This window comes from Phyllobates terribilis, unplaced genomic scaffold, assembly GCF_046119375.1.
Source record: "Phyllobates terribilis strain yellow unplaced genomic scaffold, ASM4611937v1 Scaffold_1274__1_contigs__length_337103, whole genome shotgun sequence".
Lineage (NCBI taxonomy): Eukaryota > Metazoa > Chordata > Amphibia > Anura > Dendrobatidae > Phyllobates > Phyllobates terribilis.
The window spans coordinates 199911-222656 of record NW_027364034.1 but is presented as its reverse complement, the minus strand read 5'-3'; the positions used below and the strand labels follow the sequence as shown (position 1 = coordinate 222656).

The 22746-nt window shown below is 44.5% G+C and overlaps 11 non-coding genes and 1 pseudogene across 11 annotated transcripts; all 12 read right to left on the bottom strand.

Annotated features, from left to right (window-relative positions):
- Positions 1-3067: 3067 nt before the first annotated feature.
- LOC141243884 (U2 spliceosomal RNA) lies at positions 3068-3258 on the bottom strand. The gene has a single exon (XR_012307900.1). It is a non-coding gene; the product is annotated as a U2 spliceosomal RNA (small nuclear RNA).
- Positions 3259-4370: 1112 nt separating this feature from the next.
- On the bottom strand, positions 4371-4561 carry LOC141243883 (U2 spliceosomal RNA). The gene has a single exon (XR_012307899.1). It is a non-coding gene; the product is annotated as a U2 spliceosomal RNA (small nuclear RNA).
- A 1115-nt stretch (positions 4562-5676) lies between these two features.
- LOC141244014 (U2 spliceosomal RNA) lies at positions 5677-5887 on the bottom strand (annotated as a pseudogene).
- A 6107-nt stretch (positions 5888-11994) lies between these two features.
- LOC141243882 (U2 spliceosomal RNA) lies at positions 11995-12185 on the bottom strand. Its single transcript, XR_012307898.1, has one exon. It is a non-coding gene; the product is annotated as a U2 spliceosomal RNA (small nuclear RNA).
- Positions 12186-13300: 1115 nt separating this feature from the next.
- Positions 13301-13491, bottom strand: LOC141243881 (U2 spliceosomal RNA). The gene has a single exon (XR_012307897.1). It is a non-coding gene; the product is annotated as a U2 spliceosomal RNA (small nuclear RNA).
- A 1115-nt stretch (positions 13492-14606) lies between these two features.
- LOC141243880 (U2 spliceosomal RNA) lies at positions 14607-14797 on the bottom strand. Its single transcript, XR_012307896.1, has one exon. It is a non-coding gene; the product is annotated as a U2 spliceosomal RNA (small nuclear RNA).
- A 1115-nt stretch (positions 14798-15912) lies between these two features.
- On the bottom strand, positions 15913-16103 carry LOC141243879 (U2 spliceosomal RNA). Its single transcript, XR_012307895.1, has one exon. It is a non-coding gene; the product is annotated as a U2 spliceosomal RNA (small nuclear RNA).
- A 1115-nt stretch (positions 16104-17218) lies between these two features.
- LOC141243877 (U2 spliceosomal RNA) lies at positions 17219-17409 on the bottom strand. The gene has a single exon (XR_012307893.1). It is a non-coding gene; the product is annotated as a U2 spliceosomal RNA (small nuclear RNA).
- Positions 17410-18524: 1115 nt separating this feature from the next.
- Positions 18525-18715, bottom strand: LOC141243876 (U2 spliceosomal RNA). The gene has a single exon (XR_012307892.1). It is a non-coding gene; the product is annotated as a U2 spliceosomal RNA (small nuclear RNA).
- A 1115-nt stretch (positions 18716-19830) lies between these two features.
- Positions 19831-20021, bottom strand: LOC141243875 (U2 spliceosomal RNA). The gene has a single exon (XR_012307891.1). It is a non-coding gene; the product is annotated as a U2 spliceosomal RNA (small nuclear RNA).
- Positions 20022-21136: 1115 nt separating this feature from the next.
- On the bottom strand, positions 21137-21327 carry LOC141243874 (U2 spliceosomal RNA). Its single transcript, XR_012307890.1, has one exon. It is a non-coding gene; the product is annotated as a U2 spliceosomal RNA (small nuclear RNA).
- Positions 21328-22442: 1115 nt separating this feature from the next.
- Positions 22443-22633, bottom strand: LOC141243873 (U2 spliceosomal RNA). The gene has a single exon (XR_012307889.1). It is a non-coding gene; the product is annotated as a U2 spliceosomal RNA (small nuclear RNA).
- Between the last annotated feature and the right edge of the window lie 113 nt (positions 22634-22746).

Below are 22746 nucleotides of genomic sequence, written 5' to 3'. Positions count from 1 at the left end.
GAGATAACTTTTTTCCCGTAATGTCCACATTACCTTCTGTGACACAATTACAGTCACCAACAAAAACTGTAGGAATTTTTCCAGGGAGAAAAAAACTCAATTTCTCAAGAAGAGCAAGCCGCTCCTCTTTTTTAGTAGGACAATATAAATTAATCATTCTAACCTTCCACCCCCTATAACTCAAAAAAACAATAATGCAGCGACCCACCTCCACAACCGTGTAACTATCAATAGTAATATTCTTATTACCAACTAAAATCCCCACACCATCATTTTTGTTAAAGCTGGACCCCGACCAAACATACTGGCCATAAGGCCAGTCCTTATCCCCTGGAGATTCAGTAATCCCACACTCTTGTAGACAATAGACATCTGCACTCAAACCCTTTAGATAATCCAGAACTGTTGTTCTTCGGGTAACAGATCTAATTTGCCTAACATTAAGGGACACAATGTCCCATCCAGAATGATGCGGCATAACTAAAGGGGATCACACATAACCTGAAAAAAAAAGAAAGAAAACATCAACTCAACCTTCATCAAGCAAAGCAAAGCTATTACCATCTGGCTGAATGCCAAATGTAACAATGTCAGGAGAAAATACATCTGACGGGTAAGCACGAGAGTCCACCGGGCTATCACACACGGCAGCAATGGATGAACACTCAGTCCTTGGCTTCTTCTTGACCACATCAGGATCCTCCTCATCAGAGAAACGGACAGCAGACAAATCCCCTTGGCCACCGTCCCCGATCTCCTCTGAAGCAGTATTGCACCAAGATATGACAGGAGAATTGGACAAGTCCATTTCCCCCTCACCACGGACACCAAACTGTGGAGGGAAAGGTGACATCACCTCTGGAATCACCATGTCAAAGCCTCCTGACGCAGGAGGCTGAAGCTGGGCATCTTCAAATATGTCGTCCATCTGAGTGCCATCCTCTTCCTCTTGGGGAGCAGTTGCCTCCCCGACATCCGGAAGGGGACCTTGTGGAACCCTAGTAGAAGTCGAAGGAACAGCAGGCCCCTCCGCGACCACTTGAGCAAAAGACTTAGGAGTGGTTCTAGCTTGACACTGCCTAAGAACATGCCCCTCCTCACCACAAGCATCACACTTTACCTGGTTCTTGCAGTCTTTCGCCATATGACCAGACGTGTTACACCTCCTGCAGGTTGGCGGATACCTGCAGGACTCCTGGACATGACCATACTTGTTACATCTTCTGCAGAAAAAAGGAGCATCAGGAAAGTACAAGAAACCAGTGTCTCTCCCAATAGAGAAACTCATAGGAGGATAATGTATGCCCCCTGGCCCCTCGGGGTCTGTAGCAAAACGAACAAAGTACTTGTATTTGCCAGTCCACAAGCCTTCTTCATTCGAGATCTTGTGGGAAAAATGCACATAAGTACAATGCCTCCTCAAGAATACAGTAATGTCCTCCTGGGGGATAAAGGGATTGTGCATAAACACAACAACAGGAACATCCCCCTTTGAATAGAGGACAGTAAAAGTGAGTCCATCTAGGAGGGAGTTCTCAGTATGGCCTTTCAAGGTTCTATAAAGATTTTGGCAAGCAGCCATAGTAGAAAGAACCAGCACATACCTTCCATGACTTCTAAATTCCTGCAGGCAAAGAATGTCCGACTTCTTAATCTTCAATGCTTCATAGAAGATGGCATTCACCAGGTAGGACATGGAAAAATGTCCCTTCTTCTCCTCGGAAATCTCAATGCGAAATCCATTCTTGACCCGGGGGTCCCCGGTCCCAGCAAATTTCAGCTTGACTCCCATAGTCAGCCACGGAAATCGCCTTCCCGTTTCCTCCTCACTCTCCCCCTATAGCAGCATCCAGCTTAAGCCACCGGAGTGGCGATGCTGGAAGGCCGAGGGCTAGCACTCAAGGAACCTGATGTCCAGACACTTGATCTGAGCCAAAAGGCCGAGAAGCGATAACCAGAATTGGTTTCAAACTACGGAGCCACCCAAGGATCCTGAAAAGTCCATTTGTGGAGATGAGCTCCTGGACTCCCGTTAAGAAGACATGTTGTCAACCTCTAGATCCCTTACATGCCTGCACTTTTCGGCTTGCTGCTGCTGCAATCCACGCGTTTTAGATCTGCATAACTCCACCTCTTTAAACACAGCACCTTCACCCCCTGCTGTTCCCACCCGCCTCAACACCGTTGGAAGGGAGGAGAACCAATTAAGGCGGGGGGTGGGGTGGAACGAGCAGCTGTCTACCCTTAGCAGGAGGGCTCCTGATTACATACCTCTCCTGCTGCTGCTGCTGCTGGCTGTCCAGCAGCAGACTGAAGGTGGCTGCTGCTGTGCACAGGTATATAAAGGCTCAGAGCCTATTATGACACGCGCAGCCAGCGTTCCATTGCCACATTCCATCTACTGCAGGCAGGATACCTGGCTGGCTGAATGTCGCTGAGAAGCTCACAGAGACCGCCATAAGCAACAGTTTAACAGAATGCCACAGACTAATCAACCAAACTTTTTGGGTTGGGTTCTCTTTTATAGTCTGCAGGCATTAAATGAAAGAAGTCAGTGTTCCAGCAGAAGGAGACAACGTTTCAGAAAAGGCATTGTAGCAAACCAAAAAAGAAATTTTAAGCGCAGCAGAGTAACCAGCGCACATACCTGTTAGCTCAGGTGAGTTTAAAAGGCTGCTGTTGATAACAAGGGCATTTGCTAAATAGATGGTGTGTGTGCAACAATATACTGAAAGGTCAATTATATTGTGCAGCTTATCTCACCACCTGTAGTTATTTAGGTGAAAGCTCCAAAATGCTTGCCTAATATGTCTGTTTATCCAAAAGGAAGTAAAAAGGGAGAGCTAGAAAGATAGCATTGCATCACATTACATGGCAATGCAATGCACAGTTGCTGAAGTTGAACCAAAATGAGCTTGTAATCTGGCTTCTGCAACTTTGAACATGAAAAATCCAATGAGGAGAAGAAAAGCAAAGCCAAAGAGTCCATCCCAAAATCCGACAAACAAGCAAAATGAACAAAAAACATTGAATTCAATTCTTTCTGATTTTAGAAACTGCATTAAAGAAGGGGTGCACCGGTCCTGGAGATACTGCAATACCAGGTCAATGCGTGGAGTGGACAGAGCAAGCTCTTTTTCCATCTCCCTGTTCTAAAAATCCATTTAATATATGGTCCCCAGATAGGGGACGTATCAGATATTAAACTGATAAGAACAGATACTACACTTGATCTTAGCCAAAAGGCCGAGAAGCGATAACCAGAATTGGTTTCAAACTACGGAGCCACCCAAGGATCCTGAAAAGTCCATTTGTGGAGATGAGCTCCTGGACTCCCGTTAAGAAGACATGTTGTCAACCTCTAGATCCCTTACATGCCTGCGCTTTTCGGCTTGCTGCTGCTGCAATCCACGCGTTTTAGATCTGCATAACTCCACCTCTTTAAACACAGCACCTTCACCCCCTGCTGTTCCCACCCGCCTCAACACCGTTGGAAGGGAGGAGAACCAATTAAGGCGGGGGGTGGGGTGGAACGAGCAGCTGTCTACCCTTAGCAGGAGGGCTCCTGATTACATACCTCTCCTGCTGCTGCTGCTGGCTGTCCAGCAGCAGACTGAAGGTGGCTGCTGCTGTGCACAGGTATATAAAGGCTCAGAGCCTATTATGACACGCGCAGCCAGCGTTCCATTGCCACATTCCATCTACTGCAGGCAGGATACCTGGCTGGCTGAATGTCGCTGAGAAGCTCACAGAGACCGCCATAAGCAACAGTTTAACAGAATGCCACAGACTAATCAACCAAACTTTTTGGGTTGGGTTCTCTTTTATAGTCTGCAGGCATTAAATGAAAGAAGTCAGTGTTCCAGCAGAAGGAGACAACGTTTCAGAAAAGGCATTGTAGCAAACCAAAAAAGAAATTTTAAGCGCAGCAGAGTAACCAGCGCACATACCTGTTAGCTCAGGTGAGTTTAAAAGGCTGCTGTTGATAACAAGGGCATTTGCTAAATAGATGGTGTGTGTGCAACAATATACTGAAAGGTCAATTATATTGTGCAGCTTATCTCACCACCTGTAGTTATTTAGGTGAAAGCTCCAAAATGCTTGCCTAATATGTCTGTTTATCCAAAAGGAAGTAAAAAGGGAGAGCTAGAAAGATAGCATTGCATCACATTACATGGCAATGCAATGCACAGTTGCTGAAGTTGAACCAAAATGAGCTTGTAATCTGGCTTCTGCAACTTTGAACATGAAAAATCCAATGAGGAGAAGAAAAGCAAAGCGAAAGAGTCCATCCCAAAATCCGACAAACAAGCAAAATGAACAAAAAACATTGAATTCAATTCTTTCTGATTTTAGAAACTGCATTAAAGAAGGGGTGCACCGGTCCTGGAGATACTGCAATACCAGGTCAATGCGTGGAGTGGACAGAGCAAGCTCTTTTTCCATCTCCCTGTTCTAAAAATCCATTTAATATATGGTCCCCAGATAGGGGACGTATCAGATATTAAACTGATAAGAACAGATACTACACTTGATCTTAGCCAAAAGGCCGAGAAGCGATAACCAGAATTGGTTTCAAACTACGGAGCCACCCAAGGATCCTGAAAAGTCCATTTGTGGAGATGAGCTCCTGGACTCCCGTTAAGAAGACATGTTGTCAACCTCTAGATCCCTTACATGCCTGCGCTTTTCGGCTTGCTGCTGCTGCAATCCACGCGTTTTAGATCTGCATAACTCCACCTCTTTAAACACAGCACCTTCACCCCCTGCTGTTCCCACCCGCCTCAACACCGTTGGAAGGGAGGAGAACCAATTAAGGCGGGGGGTGGGGTGGAACGAGCAGCTGTCTACCCTTAGCAGGAGGGCTCCTGATTACATACCTCTCCTGCTGCTGCTGCTGCTGGCTGTCCAGCAGCAGACTGAAGGTGGCTGCTGCTGTGCACAGGTATATAAAGGCTCAGAGCCTATTATGACACGCGCAGCCAGCGTTCCATTGCCACATTCCATCTACTGCAGGCAGGATACCTGGCTGGCTGAATGTCGCTGAGAAGCTCACAGAGACCGCCATAAGCAACAGTTTAACAGAATGCCACAGACTAATCAACCAAACTTTTTGGGTTGGGTTCTCTTTTATAGTCTGCAGGCATTAAATGAAAGAAGTCAGTGTTCCAGCAGAAGGAGACAACGTTTCAGAAAAGGCATTGTAGCAAACCAAAAAAGAAATTTTAAGCGCAGCAGAGTAACCAGCGCACATACCTGTTAGCTCAGGTGAGTTTAAAAGGCTGCTGTTGATAACAAGGGCATTTGCTAAATAGATGGTGTGTGTGCAACAATATACTGAAAGGTCAATTATATTGTGCAGCTTATCTCACCACCTGTAGTTATTTAGGTGAAAGCTCCAAAATGCTTGCCTAATATGTCTGTTTATCCAAAAGGAAGTAAAAAGGGAGAGCTAGAAAGATAGCATTGCATCACATTACATGGCAATGCAATGCACAGTTGCTGAAGTTGAACCAAAATGAGCTTGTAATCTGGCTTCTGCAACTTTGAACATGAAAAATCCAATGAGGAGAAGAAAAGCAAAGCCAAAGAGTCCATCCCAAAATCCGACAAACAAGCAAAATGAACAAAAAACATTGAATTCAATTCTTTCTGATTTTAGAAACTGCATTAAAGAAGGGGTGCACCGGTCCTGGAGATACTGCAATACCAGGTCAATGCGTGGAGTGGACAGAGCAAGCTCTTTTTCCATCTCCCTGTTCTAAAAATCCATTTAATATATGGTCCCCAGATAGGGGACGTATCAGATATTAAACTGATAAGAACAGATTTTTTTTTTTTTTTTTTTTTTTTAAACCATTCAGTTTAGTTTTTTAGCAAACAGTATGAATTTCTCCAAACTTTGCTACTTAAAACTTCTCATCATCATGGTTCTATTTATTTAGCAGTAGTATAAGACGAAATATAATCACAAGGGAACATCCTTTACGTAACACAAATGCAGAAACTTCAAGGAATCACAAAGAAAAAAAATCACTGGTATTTGATAAGGTAATGCCACTTTTTAAATTTCCAAATCCCTTCGGCATCTGTGCCACCACCGCCTCTGCTGTCCAACTTATATATCAGGTATAGTCTTGAAAGAATAAGTCTAACACATTCATTCACTGATAAAGATTTCCTCTTGAAAAGTCCAAGGTTCCTTGCATCCCACAAACTCTCCATCACACAAGCCATTATCAACCATAAAATTCTATCTTTAGACCGACTACACGCACCAATTCCAAACATCGCCACACGCCAATCCACAAAATTCACGCCTGCTAAACCCTTACACAATCCACCTACACACTTCCACACACTGTACGCGTACTCACAATCCCACATAACATGCCTCACAGTCTCACAACCACCACATCCCACTCTCGGACACACATCTGTTCTTATCAACTCTCTTTTCTTCTGCACTTCTCTCACAGGTAAAATATTATGTAAAGTCATCCACACCACATCCTTCTGTTTGTTTGACATCCCAAACGTATCTAACTTCTTCCATGCATCTGAAACCTCATTCCCTCTCAACCCAACAATATTACACTCTACCTCATTTGCACTCATTCTTTTCACCACATTCTTGGTCATTCTAAAATCATTCATTCCCACACTCAACAAATCATGCTTTCTCACAAATTTCTCAATCACCTCATACCAAACAGGACACTTAAAGGCCACAGGCACACTCGCATCTCTCTTCCTCCAGCATAACCCATACAACATCCATCCAGCAGAATAATTAGCCATAAAAGCACCTTTATTGCCTTTACCCAGCAAAGTAACCACAGTCTTAATATAATTAAGACCTAAAAAAACTTCAATATTGGGAAAGGCCAGCCCACCATGCTGACAAGCCTTAAAAAGGCTCTCCCGCTTCAACTTCTCCATCTTACTACACCACAGGAATGTGAATACCAACTTCTCTATTCTCTTAATTTTCCTGTAAGGAGAAGGAAAAACAGTCGCCACATAAAGCAGGATAGGGAGAATCACTGCTTTGATAATTAATACCTTACCACGCAGAGTCAATTCTCTCATTCGCCAAAAATTCAATTTACGTTCAACCCGCATACCACACTCTTCCCAACTTTCATTCCCTTTTAAGTCATCATTAAATAATACGCCCAAAATCTTGATTGCACCCACTTCACACTTTACACCATCCATACGAATACTACTATCTCCAAAACATTTAAAACTACATTTATTCCAATTTACCCTAAAACCAGACGCACCAACAAAAAAATCCAAAAGCAATTTAATTCTACTCAAAGAAGCCATACTTTCACTCACAACCACAACATCATCCATATAACCTAACACTTTCACATGCTTACCACCACTACCAGGCACCAACAAACCTCTCATCATTTTATCCCGTCTAATCAAACATAACAATGGTTCTATTACACATACAAATAAGACGGGGGACATAGGACACCCCTGCCTTACTCCTGACCTAATCTTCACTTTGTCACACAGCCACCCATTAACCAAGAACTCACTTGACACACAATCATACAATGATTTTACACAATTCACAAATTCTCTAGGAAACCCCATTCTTTCCAGTACTTTAAACAAAAACACATGCGAAACCCTGTCAAACGCCTTCTCAAAATCAATAGCTAAAGTCATACATTTCTGCTTTCTATCCTTGCAATCCCCAATCATATCTCTCAACAATAACAAGTTATCACTCATACTTCTTCCAGGCACTGCACATACTTGGTCCTCCTCCACAACACTACCAATCACTTCACGCATACGATTTGCCAGTAACTTACTGTAGACCTTATAATCCGAATTCAGCAGTGTTATTGGTCTCCAGTTTTCCAAACGTTTCCTCTCACCCTTTTTATACACAAGCACAACCACTCCTTCTTTCATTGATTCACACAACCTACCATTCACCCACATATACTTACATACCTCAGTCAAATCTGTTCCCAAAACTTCCCATGCTTTCACATACAACTCTACAGGTATACCATCTTTCCCAGGAGTCTTACTCTTTTTAGCACTCCACACCACATTCTTCACTTCATCCAGAACTACATCCTCACACAACAGATCACGCTCCTCAGAATCAAGTTTTTTCTCCACACCATTCAGAACATATGACACAAGCCCAGAGTCAATCCATTTCTCATCATACAACTTGCTATAAAACCTATTCACTTCTTTCAGCACATCCTCACCCATACAGTTGGTTCCACTTTCATTCACAACTTCATTCATATCAGTCTTCCTACCATTCATTTTTTTAAAAAAGAACCTCGTACACTTCTCATTTTTCTCCAGGTGCTCAATTTTAGTACGATATATAATTTCCTTTCCTTTCTCATCCAACACACGCTTCAATTCATTCTTAGCCTCAGTAAGTTGATCAGACATCTCCAAACCACTTGCAACACACTTTCTCAACCAGTCAATCCGTCTATTAAGGTCATTAAACCTATTCCTATATCTGGCAGCTTTTCTATAGCCCCACTTTTTGAAGAAAGTTTTAAATTGCACTTTCACCCAGTCCCACCAGTCAAGAACACACACAAAATCCTTCTTACGCATTCTCCATCTTTCATACTTTACATTAAACTCATTCATCACCTCATCATCCTCTAACAGCCTTGCATTCAACTTCCATACCCCACTGCCATACACTTGGTCACCATTCGCACAAAACACGCCTCTCAAACATTCATGGTCTGAAAAAGGTACCTTTTGTTGAGAAAAATCCAAACATACCATATTTTTAGAAAATAACATTAAATCAATTCTGGAATGAATCTCACCACGGTCAGCATGGTATGTCGGCGGTGGTGGCATGCCAAGAACAACAACTGCTGCATCTAAAAAGGAAAAATCACAAATTAAATGGGACAATTTCTTTCCTGTTATGTCACACTTTCCTTCTGTGACACAATTAACGTCCCCAACAAAAATAGTGGGAGATTTCCCTGGAAGAAAAAAACTTAATTTTTCAAGAAGAGCAAGCCGCTCTTCCTTCCCTGTAGGGCAATATAAATTAATAATTCTGACCCGCCACCCTCTATAACTCAAAAATGCAATTAAACATCGGCCCACCTCCACCACAATATAACTATCAATAGAGATTTCTTTATTCCCAACTAATATCCCCACCCCATCATTTTTATTATGATTAGACCCTGACCAGATATGCTGTCCGTAAGGCCAGTCTTTGTCACAAGGAGCATCCTGAATCCCACACTCCTGAAGGCAAAAAACATCAGCACCTAAATGTTTCAGGTAGTCCAGAACAGTTGTTCTTCTGATTTTAGATCTGATCTGCCTTACATTTAGGGACACTACATCCCAACCAGATTGGCAAGACATTAATTAATGAAAAGAAATACATGACTCAATGTTGATCACACCATACTCATCCATTATCATCAGACTGGGAAAGCACCCCAAAGGTGTTGATGCTCTCAGGGATGCCAAGGTAAGGAGCATCAGGGGAGAAGACATCCTGCGGGTAAATGCGGTCACTTGCAGGACTGTCGCACCCTCCGCTGGCAGGTGAGTACTCTCGTCTGGGTTTTTTATTGGCCAGTTCAGGAGTATCATCATCATCAAAAGACCTCCCAGAAGTAAAGTCTCCTTGGCCACCATCCCTGGCCACCTCTTCGTCTGTAGCACCCCAGGACAATGCAGGGGTTCGAGCTAGAGACACATCCATGTCACCCTCACCACATATTTCGGACTGATGAGGGAGGTCCACACCCAACTCGGAGATCTCCATACCTGACCCAGCAGGGGCCGGAGGGTCCAACAGGTTCTGGGCCTCACCCACCAGATCTTCAACCTCAGGGGGCTCCGTCTCCTCATTGATCTCTGCAGTAGTCACCTGTGGGGTAACAGCAGGGACAGTAGGCTTACCTTTGGTCACTTCGGAGAAGGACCTAGGCTTGACTTTAGCCTTACAATCCCGAATCACATGTCCTTCCTCCCCGCAGGCATCACATACCACCGGGTTGGAACAATCCTTCGCCAGATGACCGTACTTGTTGCACTTTCTACAGTTTGGCAATTGCTTGCAGAAATCCTGGATATGCCCGAACATGTTGCATCTCCTGCAGAACAATGGCGCCTCGGGAAAAAACAGATATCCAGAGTCTCTTCCAATTGTAAAGTTCAGGGGAGGATAGTGAATACCTCCAGGACCATGAGGGTCTATCCCAAACCTCACAAAGTATTTATACTTCCCAGTCCACAGCCCTTCTCCATTTAAGATTTTATGGGAGAATTGCACAAAAATGCAGTGTCTTCTCAGGAATGCAGTGATATCATCCCGGGAGATAAAGGGGTTGTGCATGAATACTACCACCGGGATATCCCCCTTAGAGTAGAGTACAGTGAAGATAAGTCCATCCAGCTGAGGGTGCTCTGAAAGGACTTGAAGAGTTTTGAAAAGGTTTTGGCAAGCCGCCATAGAAGAAAGCACCAAGACGTACCTATGCTCCCTTCTGAACTCCTGCAAACAGATGATCTCCGACTTCTGGATCTTCAGGATTTCATAGAAAATGGCGTTGACCAGGTATGACAACGAGAAATGGTCCTTCTTCTCCTCAGAGACCTCGATACGGAAAGCATTCTTGACCCGGGGATCCCCGGTCCCTGCAAAGCGAAGCTTGACACCCATGGTCGCTTCAGGAATCGCCTTCTCGTTTCCTCCTCACTCTCCCCCTATAGCAGCATCCAGCTTAAGCCACCGAAGTGGCGATGCTGGAAGGCCGAGGGCTAGTACACAAGGAACCTCTTGTCCAAACACTAGGTCTGAGCCAAAAGGCCGAGAAGCGATAACCAGAATTGGTTTCAAACTACGGAGCCACCCAAGGATCCTGAAAAGTCCATTTGTGGAGATGAGCTCCTGGACTCCCGTTAAGAAGACATGTTGTCAACCTCTAGATCCCTTACATGCCTGCACTTTTCGGCTTGCTGCTGCTGCAATCCACGCGTTTTAGATCTGCATAACTCCACCTCTTTAAACACAGCACCTTCACCCCCTGCTGTTCCCACCCGCCTCAACACCGTTGGAAGGGAGGAGAACCAATTAAGGCGGGGGGTGGGGTGGAACGAGCAGCTGTCTACCCTTAGCAGGAGGGCTCCTGATTACATACCTCTCCTGCTGCTGCTGCTGCTGGCTGTCCAGCAGCAGACTGAAGGTGGCTGCTGCTGTGCACAGGTATATAAAGGCTCAGAGCCTATTATGACACGCGCAGCCAGCGTTCCATTGCCACATTCCATCTACTGCAGGCAGGATACCTGGCTGGCTGAATGTCGCTGAGAAGCTCACAGAGACCGCCATAAGCAACAGTTTAACAGAATGCCACAGACTAATCAACCAAACTTTTTGGGTTGGGTTCTCTTTTATAGTCTGCAGGCATTAAATGAAAGAAGTCAGTGTTCCAGCAGAAGGAGACAACGTTTCAGAAAAGGCATTGTAGCAAACCAAAAAAGAAATTTTAAGCGCAGCAGAGTAACCAGCGCACATACCTGTTAGCTCAGGTGAGTTTAAAAGGCTGCTGTTGATAACAAGGGCATTTGCTAAATAGATGGTGTGTGTGCAACAATATACTGAAAGGTCAATTATATTGTGCAGCTTATCTCACCACCTGTAGTTATTTAGGTGAAAGCTCCAAAATGCTTGCCTAATATGTCTGTTTATCCAAAAGGAAGTAAAAAGGGAGAGCTAGAAAGATAGCATTGCATCACATTACATGGCAATGCAATGCACAGTTGCTGAAGTTGAACCAAAATGAGCTTGTAATCTGGCTTCTGCAACTTTGAACATGAAAAATCCAATGAGGAGAAGAAAAGCAAAGCCAAAGAGTCCATCCCAAAATCCGACAAACAAGCAAAATGAACAAAAAACATTGAATTCAATTCTTTCTGATTTTAGAAACTGCATTAAAGAAGGGGTGCACCGGTCCTGGAGATACTGCAATACCAGGTCAATGCGTGGAGTGGACAGAGCAAGCTCTTTTTCCATCTCCCTGTTCTAAAAATCCATTTAATATATGGTCCCCAGATAGGGGACGTATCAGATATTAAACTGATAAGAACAGATACTACACTTGATCTTAGCCAAAAGGCCGAGAAGCGATAACCAGAATTGGTTTCAAACTACGGAGCCACCCAAGGATCCTGAAAAGTCCATTTGTGGAGATGAGCTCCTGGACTCCCGTTAAGAAGACATGTTGTCAACCTCTAGATCCCTTACATGCCTGCACTTTTCGGCTTGCTGCTGCTGCAATCCACGCGTTTTAGATCTGCGTAACTCCACCTCTTTAAACACAGCACCTTCACCCCCTGCTGTTCCCACCCGCCTCAACACCGTTGGAAGGGAGGAGAACCAATTAAGGCGGGGGGTGGGGTGGAACGAGCAGCTGTCTACCCTTAGCAGGAGGGCTCCTGATTACATACCACTCCTGCTGCTGCTGCTGCTGGCTGTCCAGCAGCAGACTGAAGGTGGCTGCTGCTGTGCACAGGTATATAAAGGCTCAGAGCCTATTATGACACGCGCAGCCAGCGTTCCATTGCCACATTCCATCTACTGCAGGCAGGATACCTGGCTGGCTGAATGTCGCTGAGAAGCTCACAGAGACCGCCATAAGCAACAGTTTAACAGAATGCCACAGACTAATCAACCAAACTTTTTGGGTTGGGTTCTCTTTTATAGTCTGCAGGCATTAAATGAAAGAAGTCAGTGTTCCAGCAGAAGGAGACAACGTTTCAGAAAAGGCATTGTAGCAAACCAAAAAAGAAATTTTAAGCGCAGCAGAGTAACCAGCGCACATACCTGTTAGCTCAGGTGAGTTTAAAAGGCTGCTGTTGATAACAAGGGCATTTGCTAAATAGATGGTGTGTGTGCAACAATATACTGAAAGGTCAATTATATTGTGCAGCTTATCTCACCACCTGTAGTTATTTAGGTGAAAGCTCCAAAATGCTTGCCTAATATGTCTGTTTATCCAAAAGGAAGTAAAAAGGGAGAGCTAGAAAGATAGCATTGCATCACATTACATGGCAATGCAATGCACAGTTGCTGAAGTTGAACCAAAATGAGCTTGTAATCTGGCTTCTGCAACTTTGAACATGAAAAATCCAATGAGGAGAAGAAAAGCAAAGCCAAAGAGTCCATCCCAAAATCCGACAAACAAGCAAAATGAACAAAAAACATTGAATTCAATTCTTTCTGATTTTAGAAACTGCATTAAAGAAGGGGTGCACCGGTCCTGGAGATACTGCAATACCAGGTCAATGCGTGGAGTGGACAGAGCAAGCTCTTTTTCCATCTCCCTGTTCTAAAAATCCATTTAATATATGGTCCCCAGATAGGGGACGTATCAGATATTAAACTGATAAGAACAGATACTACACTTGATCTTAGCCAAAAGGCCGAGAAGCGATAACCAGAATTGGTTTCAAACTACGGAGCCACCCAAGGATCCTGAAAAGTCCATTTGTGGAGATGAGCTCCTGGACTCCCGTTAAGAAGACATGTTGTCAACCTCTAGATCCCTTACATGCCTGCACTTTTCGGCTTGCTGCTGCTGCAATCCACGCGTTTTAGATCTGCGTAACTCCACCTCTTTAAACACAGCACCTTCACCCCCTGCTGTTCCCACCCGCCTCAACACCGTTGGAAGGGAGGAGAACCAATTAAGGCGGGGGGTGGGGTGGAACGAGCAGCTGTCTACCCTTAGCAGGAGGGCTCCTGATTACATACCTCTCCTGCTGCTGCTGCTGCTGGCTGTCCAGCAGCAGACTGAAGGTGGCTGCTGCTGTGCACAGGTATATAAAGGCTCAGAGCCTATTATGACACGCGCAGCCAGCGTTCCATTGCCACATTCCATCTACTGCAGGCAGGATACCTGGCTGGCTGAATGTCGCTGAGAAGCTCACAGAGACCGCCATAAGCAACAGTTTAACAGAATGCCACAGACTAATCAACCAAACTTTTTGGGTTGGGTTCTCTTTTATAGTCTGCAGGCATTAAATGAAAGAAGTCAGTGTTCCAGCAGAAGGAGACAACGTTTCAGAAAAGGCATTGTAGCAAACCAAAAAAGAAATTTTAAGCGCAGCAGAGTAACCAGCGCACATACCTGTTAGCTCAGGTGAGTTTAAAAGGCTGCTGTTGATAACAAGGGCATTTGCTAAATAGATGGTGTGTGTGCAACAATATACTGAAAGGTCAATTATATTGTGCAGCTTATCTCACCACCTGTAGTTATTTAGGTGAAAGCTCCAAAATGCTTGCCTAATATGTCTGTTTATCCAAAAGGAAGTAAAAAGGGAGAGCTAGAAAGATAGCATTGCATCACATTACATGGCAATGCAATGCACAGTTGCTGAAGTTGAACCAAAATGAGCTTGTAATCTGGCTTCTGCAACTTTGAACATGAAAAATCCAATGAGGAGAAGAAAAGCAAAGCCAAAGAGTCCATCCCAAAATCCGACAAACAAGCAAAATGAACAAAAAACATTGAATTCAATTCTTTCTGATTTTAGAAACTGCATTAAAGAAGGGGTGCACCGGTCCTGGAGATACTGCAATACCAGGTCAATGCGTGGAGTGGACAGAGCAAGCTCTTTTTCCATCTCCCTGTTCTAAAAATCCATTTAATATATGGTCCCCAGATAGGGGACGTATCAGATATTAAACTGATAAGAACAGATACTACACTTGATCTTAGCCAAAAGGCCGAGAAGCGATAACCAGAATTGGTTTCAAACTACGGAGCCACCCAAGGATCCTGAAAAGTCCATTTGTGGAGATGAGCTCCTGGACTCCCGTTAAGAAGACATGTTGTCAACCTCTAGATCCCTTACATGCCTGCACTTTTCGGCTTGCTGCTGCTGCAATCCACGCGTTTTAGATCTGCGTAACTCCACCTCTTTAAACACAGCACCTTCACCCCCTGCTGTTCCCACCCGCCTCAACACCGTTGGAAGGGAGGAGAACCAATTAAGGCGGGGGGTGGGGTGGAACGAGCAGCTGTCTACCCTTAGCAGGAGGGCTCCTGATTACATACCACTCCTGCTGCTGCTGCTGCTGGCTGTCCAGCAGCAGACTGAAGGTGGCTGCTGCTGTGCACAGGTATATAAAGGCTCAGAGCCTATTATGACACGCGCAGCCAGCGTTCCATTGCCACATTCCATCTACTGCAGGCAGGATACCTGGCTGGCTGAATGTCGCTGAGAAGCTCACAGAGACCGCCATAAGCAACAGTTTAACAGAATGCCACAGACTAATCAACCAAACTTTTTGGGTTGGGTTCTCTTTTATAGTCTGCAGGCATTAAATGAAAGAAGTCAGTGTTCCAGCAGAAGGAGACAACGTTTCAGAAAAGGCATTGTAGCAAACCAAAAAAGAAATTTTAAGCGCAGCAGAGTAACCAGCGCACATACCTGTTAGCTCAGGTGAGTTTAAAAGGCTGCTGTTGATAACAAGGGCATTTGCTAAATAGATGGTGTGTGTGCAACAATATACTGAAAGGTCAATTATATTGTGCAGCTTATCTCACCACCTGTAGTTATTTAGGTGAAAGCTCCAAAATGCTTGCCTAATATGTCTGTTTATCCAAAAGGAAGTAAAAAGGGAGAGCTAGAAAGATAGCATTGCATCACATTACATGGCAATGCAATGCACAGTTGCTGAAGTTGAACCAAAATGAGCTTGTAATCTGGCTTCTGCAACTTTGAACATGAAAAATCCAATGAGGAGAAGAAAAGCAAAGCCAAAGAGTCCATCCCAAAATCCGACAAACAAGCAAAATGAACAAAAAACATTGAATTCAATTCTTTCTGATTTTAGAAACTGCATTAAAGAAGGGGTGCACCGGTCCTGGAGATACTGCAATACCAGGTCAATGCGTGGAGTGGACAGAGCAAGCTCTTTTTCCATCTCCCTGTTCTAAAAATCCATTTAATATATGGTCCCCAGATAGGGGACGTATCAGATATTAAACTGATAAGAACAGATACTACACTTGATCTTAGCCAAAAGGCCGAGAAGCGATAACCAGAATTGGTTTCAAACTACGGAGCCACCCAAGGATCCTGAAAAGTCCATTTGTGGAGATGAGCTCCTGGACTCCCGTTAAGAAGACATGTTGTCAACCTCTAGATCCCTTACATGCCTGCACTTTTCGGCTTGCTGCTGCTGCAATCCACGCGTTTTAGATCTGCGTAACTCCACCTCTTTAAACACAGCACCTTCACCCCCTGCTGTTCCCACCCGCCTCAACACCGTTGGAAGGGAGGAGAACCAATTAAGGCGGGGGGTGGGGTGGAACGAGCAGCTGTCTACCCTTAGCAGGAGGGCTCCTGATTACATACCTCTCCTGCTGCTGCTGCTGCTGGCTGTCCAGCAGCAGACTGAAGGTGGCTGCTGCTGTGCACAGGTATATAAAGGCTCAGAGCCTATTATGACACGCGCAGCCAGCGTTCCATTGCCACATTCCATCTACTGCAGGCAGGATACCTGGCTGGCTGAATGTCGCTGAGAAGCTCACAGAGACCGCCATAAGCAACAGTTTAACAGAATGCCACAGACTAATCAACCAAACTTTTTGGGTTGGGTTCTCTTTTATAGTCTGCAGGCATTAAATGAAAGAAGTCAGTGTTCCAGCAGAAGGAGACAACGTTTCAGAAAAGGCATTGTAGCAAACCAAAAAAGAAATTTTAAGCGCAGCAGAGTAACCAGCGCACATACCTGTTAGCTCAGGTGAGTTTAAAAGGCTGCTGTTGATAACAAGGGCATTTGCTAAATAGATGGTGTGTGTGCAACAATATACTGAAAGGTCAATTATATTGTGCAGCTTATCTCACCACCTGTAGTTATTTAGGTGAAAGCTCCAAAATGCTTGCCTAATATGTCTGTTTATCCAAAAGGAAGTAAAAAGGGAGAGCTAGAAAGATAGCATTGCATCACATTACATGGCAATGCAATGCACAGTTGCTGAAGTTGAACCAAAATGAGCTTGTAATCTGGCTTCTGCAACTTTGAACATGAAAAATCCAATGAGGAGAAGAAAAGCAAAGCCAAAGAGTCCATCCCAAAATCCGACAAACAAGCAAAATGAACAAAAAACATTGAATTCAATTCTTTCTGATTTTAGAAACTGCATTAAAGAAGGGGTGCACCGGTCCTGGAGATACTGCAATACCAGGTCAATGCGTGGAGTGGACAGAGCAAGCTCTTTTTCCATCTCCCTGTTCTAAAAATCCATTTAATATATGGTCCCCAGATAGGGGACGTATCAGATATTAAACTGATAAGAACAGATACTACACTTGATCTTAGCCAAAAGGCCGAGAAGCGATAACCAGAATTGGTTTCAAACTACGGAGCCACCCAAGGATCCTGAAAAGTCCATTTGTGGAGATGAGCTCCTGGACTCCCGTTAAGAAGACATGTTGTCAACCTCTAGATCCCTTACATGCCTGCACTTTTCGGCTTGCTGCTGCTGCAATCCACGCGTTTTAGATCTGCGTAACTCCACCTCTTTAAACACAGCACCTTCACCCCCTGCTGTTCCCACCCGCCTCAACACCGTTGGAAGGGAGGAGAACCAATTAAGGCGGGGGGTGGGGTGGAACGAGCAGCTGTCTACCCTTAGCAGGAGGGCTCCTGATTACATACCACTCCTGCTGCTGCTGCTGCTGGCTGTCCAGCAGCAGACTGAAGGTGGCTGCTGCTGTGCACAGGTATATAAAGGCTCAGAGCCTATTATGACACGCGCAGCCAGCGTTCCATTGCCACATTCCATCTACTGCAGGCAGGATACCTGGCTGGCTGAATGTCGCTGAGAAGCTCACAGAGACCGCCATAAGCAACAGTTTAACAGAATGCCACAGACTAATCAACCAAACTTTTTGGGTTGGGTTCTCTTTTATAGTCTGCAGGCATTAAATGAAAGAAGTCAGTGTTCCAGCAGAAGGAGACAACGTTTCAGAAAAGGCATTGTAGCAAACCAAAAAAGAAATTTTAAGCGCAGCAGAGTAACCAGCGCACATACCTGTTAGCTCAGGTGAGTTTAAAAGGCTGCTGTTGATAACAAGGGCATTTGCTAAATAGATGGTGTGTGTGCAACAATATACTGAAAGGTCAATTATATTGTGCAGCTTATCTCACCACCTGTAGTTATTTAGGTGAAAGCTCCAAAATGCTTGCCTAATATGTCTGTTTATCCAAAAGGAAGTAAAAAGGGAGAGCTAGAAAGATAGCATTGCATCACATTACATGGCAATGCAATGCACAGTTGCTGAAGTTGAACCAAAATGAGCTTGTAATCTGGCTTCTGCAACTTTGAACATGAAAAATCCAATGAGGAGAAGAAAAGCAAAGCCAAAGAGTCCATCCCAAAATCCGACAAACAAGCAAAATGAACAAAAAACATTGAATTCAATTCTTTCTGATTTTAGAAACTGCATTAAAGAAGGGGTGCACCGGTCCTGGAGATACTGCAATACCAGGTCAATGCGTGGAGTGGACAGAGCAAGCTCTTTTTCCATCTCCCTGTTCTAAAAATCCATTTAATATATGGTCCCCAGATAGGGGACGTATCAGATATTAAACTGATAAGAACAGATACTACACTTGATCTTAGCCAAAAGGCCGAGAAGCGATAACCAGAATTGGTTTCAAACTACGGAGCCACCCAAGGATCCTGAAAAGTCCATTTGTGGAGATGAGCTCCTGGACTCCCGTTAAGAAGACATGTTGTCAACCTCTAGATCCCTTACATGCCTGCACTTTTCAGCTTGCTGCTGCTGCAATCCACGCGTTTTAGATCTGCGTAACTCCACCTCTTTAAACACAGCACCTTCACCCCCTGCTGTTCCCACCCGCCTCAACACCGTTGGAAGGGAGGAGAACCAATTAAGGCGGGGGGTGGGGTGGAACGAGCAGCTGTCTACCCTTAGCAGGAGGGCTCCTGATTACATACCTCTCCTGCTGCTGCTGCTGCTGGCTGTCCAGCAGCAGACTGAAGGTGGCTGCTGCTGTGCACAGGTATATAAAGGCTCAGAGCCTATTATGACACGCGCAGCCAGCGTTCCATTGCCACATTCCATCTACTGCAGGCAGGATACCTGGCTGGCTGAATGTCGCTGAGAAGCTCACAGAGACCGCCATAAGCAACAGTTTAACAGAATGCCACAGACTAATCAACCAAACTTTTTGGGTTGGGTTCTCTTTTATAGTCTGCAGGCATTAAATGAAAGAAGTCAGTGTTCCAGCAGAAGGAGACAACGTTTCAGAAAAGGCATTGTAGCAAACCAAAAAAGAAATTTTAAGCGCAGCAGAGTAACCAGCGCACATACCTGTTAGCTCAGGTGAGTTTAAAAGGCTGCTGTTGATAACAAGGGCATTTGCTAAATAGATGGTGTGTGTGCAACAATATACTGAAAGGTCAATTATATTGTGCAGCTTATCTCACCACCTGTAGTTATTTAGGTGAAAGCTCCAAAATGCTTGCCTAATATGTCTGTTTATCCAAAAGGAAGTAAAAAGGGAGAGCTAGAAAGATAGCATTGCATCACATTACATGGCAATGCAATGCACAGTTGCTGAAGTTGAACCAAAATGAGCTTGTAATCTGGCTTCTGCAACTTTGAACATGAAAAATCCAATGAGGAGAAGAAAAGCAAAGCCAAAGAGTCCATCCCAAAATCCGACAAACAAGCAAAATGAACAAAAAACATTGAATTCAATTCTTTCTGATTTTAGAAACTGCATTTAAGAAGGGGTGCACCGGTCCTGGAGATACTGCAATACCAGGTCAATGCGTGGAGTGGACAGAGCAAGCTCTTTTTCCATCTCCCTGTTCTAAAAATCCATTTAATATATGGTCCCCAGATAGGGGACGTATCAGATATTAAACTGATAAGAACAGATACTACACTTGATCTTAGCCAAAAGGCCGAGAAGCGATAACCAGAATTGGTTTCAAACTACGGAGCCACCCAAGGATCCTGAAAAGTCCATTTGTGGAGATGAGCTCCTGGACTCCCGTTAAGAAGACATGTTGTCAACCTCTAGATCCCTTACATGCCTGCACTTTTCGGCTTGCTGCTGCTGCAATCCACGCGTTTTAGATCTGCATAACTCCACCTCTTTAAACACAGCACCTTCACCCCCTGCTGTTCCCACCCGCCTCAACACCGTTGGAAGGGAGGAGAACCAATTAAGGCGGGGGGTGGGGTGGAACGAGCAGCTGTCTACCCTTAGCAGGAGGGCTCCTGATTACATACCTCTCCTGCTGCTGCTGCTGCTGGCTGTCCAGCAGCAGACTGAAGGTGGCTGCTGCTGTGCACAGGTATATAAAGGCTCAGAGCCTATTATGACACGCGCAGCCAGCGTTCCATTGCCACATTCCATCTACTGCAGGCAGGATACCTGGCTGGCTGAATGTCGCTGAGAAGCTCACAGAGACCGCCATAAGCAACAGTTTAACAGAATGCCACAGACTAATCAACCAAACTTTTTGGGTTGGGTTCTCTTTTATAGTCTGCAGGCATTAAATGAAAGAAGTCAGTGTTCCAGCAGAAGGAGACAACGTTTCAGAAAAGGCATTGTAGCAAACCAAAAAAGAAATTTTAAGCGCAGCAGAGTAACCAGCGCACATACCTGTTAGCTCAGGTGAGTTTAAAAGGCTGCTGTTGATAACAAGGGCATTTGCTAAATAGATGGTGTGTGTGCAACAATATACTGAAAGGTCAATTATATTGTGCAGCTTATCTCACCACCTGTAGTTATTTAGGTGAAAGCTCCAAAATGCTTGCCTAATATGTCTGTTTATCCAAAAGGAAGTAAAAAGGGAGAGCTAGAAAGATAGCATTGCATCACATTACATGGCAATGCAATGCACAGTTGCTGAAGTTGAACCAAAATGAGCTTGTAATCTGGCTTCTGCAACTTTGAACATGAAAAATCCAATGAGGAGAAGAAAAGCAAAGCCAAAGAGTCCATCCCAAAATCCGACAAACAAGCAAAATGAACAAAAAACATTGAATTCAATTCTTTCTGATTTTAGAAACTGCATTAAAGAAGGGGTGCACCGGTCCTGGAGATACTGCAATACCAGGTCAATGCGTGGAGTGGACAGAGCAAGCTCTTTTTCCATCTCCCTGTTCTAAAAATCCATTTAATATATGGTCCCCAGATAGGGGACGTATCAGATATTAAACTGATAAGAACAGATACTACACTTGATCTTAGCCAAAAGGCCGAGAAGCGATAACCAGAATTGGTTTCAAACTACGGAGCCACCCAAGGATCCTGAAAAGTCCATTTGTGGAGATGAGCTCCTGGACTCCCGTTAAGAAGACATGTTGTCAACCTCTAGATCCCTTACATGCCTGCACTTTTCGGCTTGCTGCTGCTGCAATCCACGCGTTTTAGATCTGCATAACTAAACCTCTTTAAACACAGCACCTTCACCCCCTGCTGTTCCCACCCGCCTCAACACCGTTGGAAGGGAGGAGAACCAATTAAGGCGGGGGGTGGGGTGGAACGAGCAGCTGTCTACCCTTAGCAGGAGGGCTCCTGATTACATACCTCTCCTGCTGCTGCTGCTGCTGGCTGTCCAGCAGCAGACTGAAGGTGGCTGCTGCTGTGCACAGGTATATAAAGGCTCAGAGCCTATTATGACACGCGCAGCCAGCGTTCCATTGCCACATTCCATCTACTGCAGGCAGGATACCTGGCTGGCTGAATGTCGCTGAGAAGCTCACAGAGACCGCCATAAGCAACAGTTTAACAGAATGCCACAGACTAATCAACCAAACTTTTTGGGTTGGGTTCTCTTTTATAGTCTGCAGGCATTAAATGAAAGAAGTCAGTGTTCCAGCAGAGGGAGACAACGTTTCAGAAAAGGCATTGTAGCAAACCAAAAAAGAAATTTTAAGCGCAGCAGAGTAACCAGCGCACATACCTGTTAGCTCAGGTGAGTTTAAAAGGCTGCTGTTGATAACAAGGGCATTTGCTAAATAGATGGTGTGTGTGCAACAATATACTGAAAGGTCAATTATATTGTGCAGCTTATCTCACCACCTGTAGTTATTTAGGTGAAAGCTCCAAAATGCTTGCCTAATATGTCTGTTTATCCAAAAGGAAGTAAAAAGGGAGAGCTAGAAAGATAGCATTGCATCACATTACATGGCAATGCAATGCACAGTTGCTGAAGTTGAACCAAAATGAGCTTGTAATCTGGCTTCTGCAACTTTGAACATGAAAAATCCAATGAGGAGAAGAAAAGCAAAGCCAAAGAGTCCATCCCAAAATCCGACAAACAAGCAAAATGAACAAAAAACATTGAATTCAATTCTTTCTGATTTTAGAAACTGCATTAAAGAAGGGGTGCACCGGTCCTGGAGATACTGCAATACCAGGTCAATGCGTGGAGTGGACAGAGCAAGCTCTTTTTCCATCTCCCTGTTCTAAAAATCCATTTAATATATGGTCCCCAGATAGGGGACGTATCAGATATTAAACTGATAAGAACAGATACTACACTTGATCTTAGCCAAAAGGCCGAGAAGCGATAACCAGAATTGGTTTCAAACTACGGAGCCACCCAAGGATCCTGAAAAGTCCATTTGTGGAGATGAGCTCCTGGACTCCCGTTAAGAAGACATGTTGTCAACCTCTAGATCCCT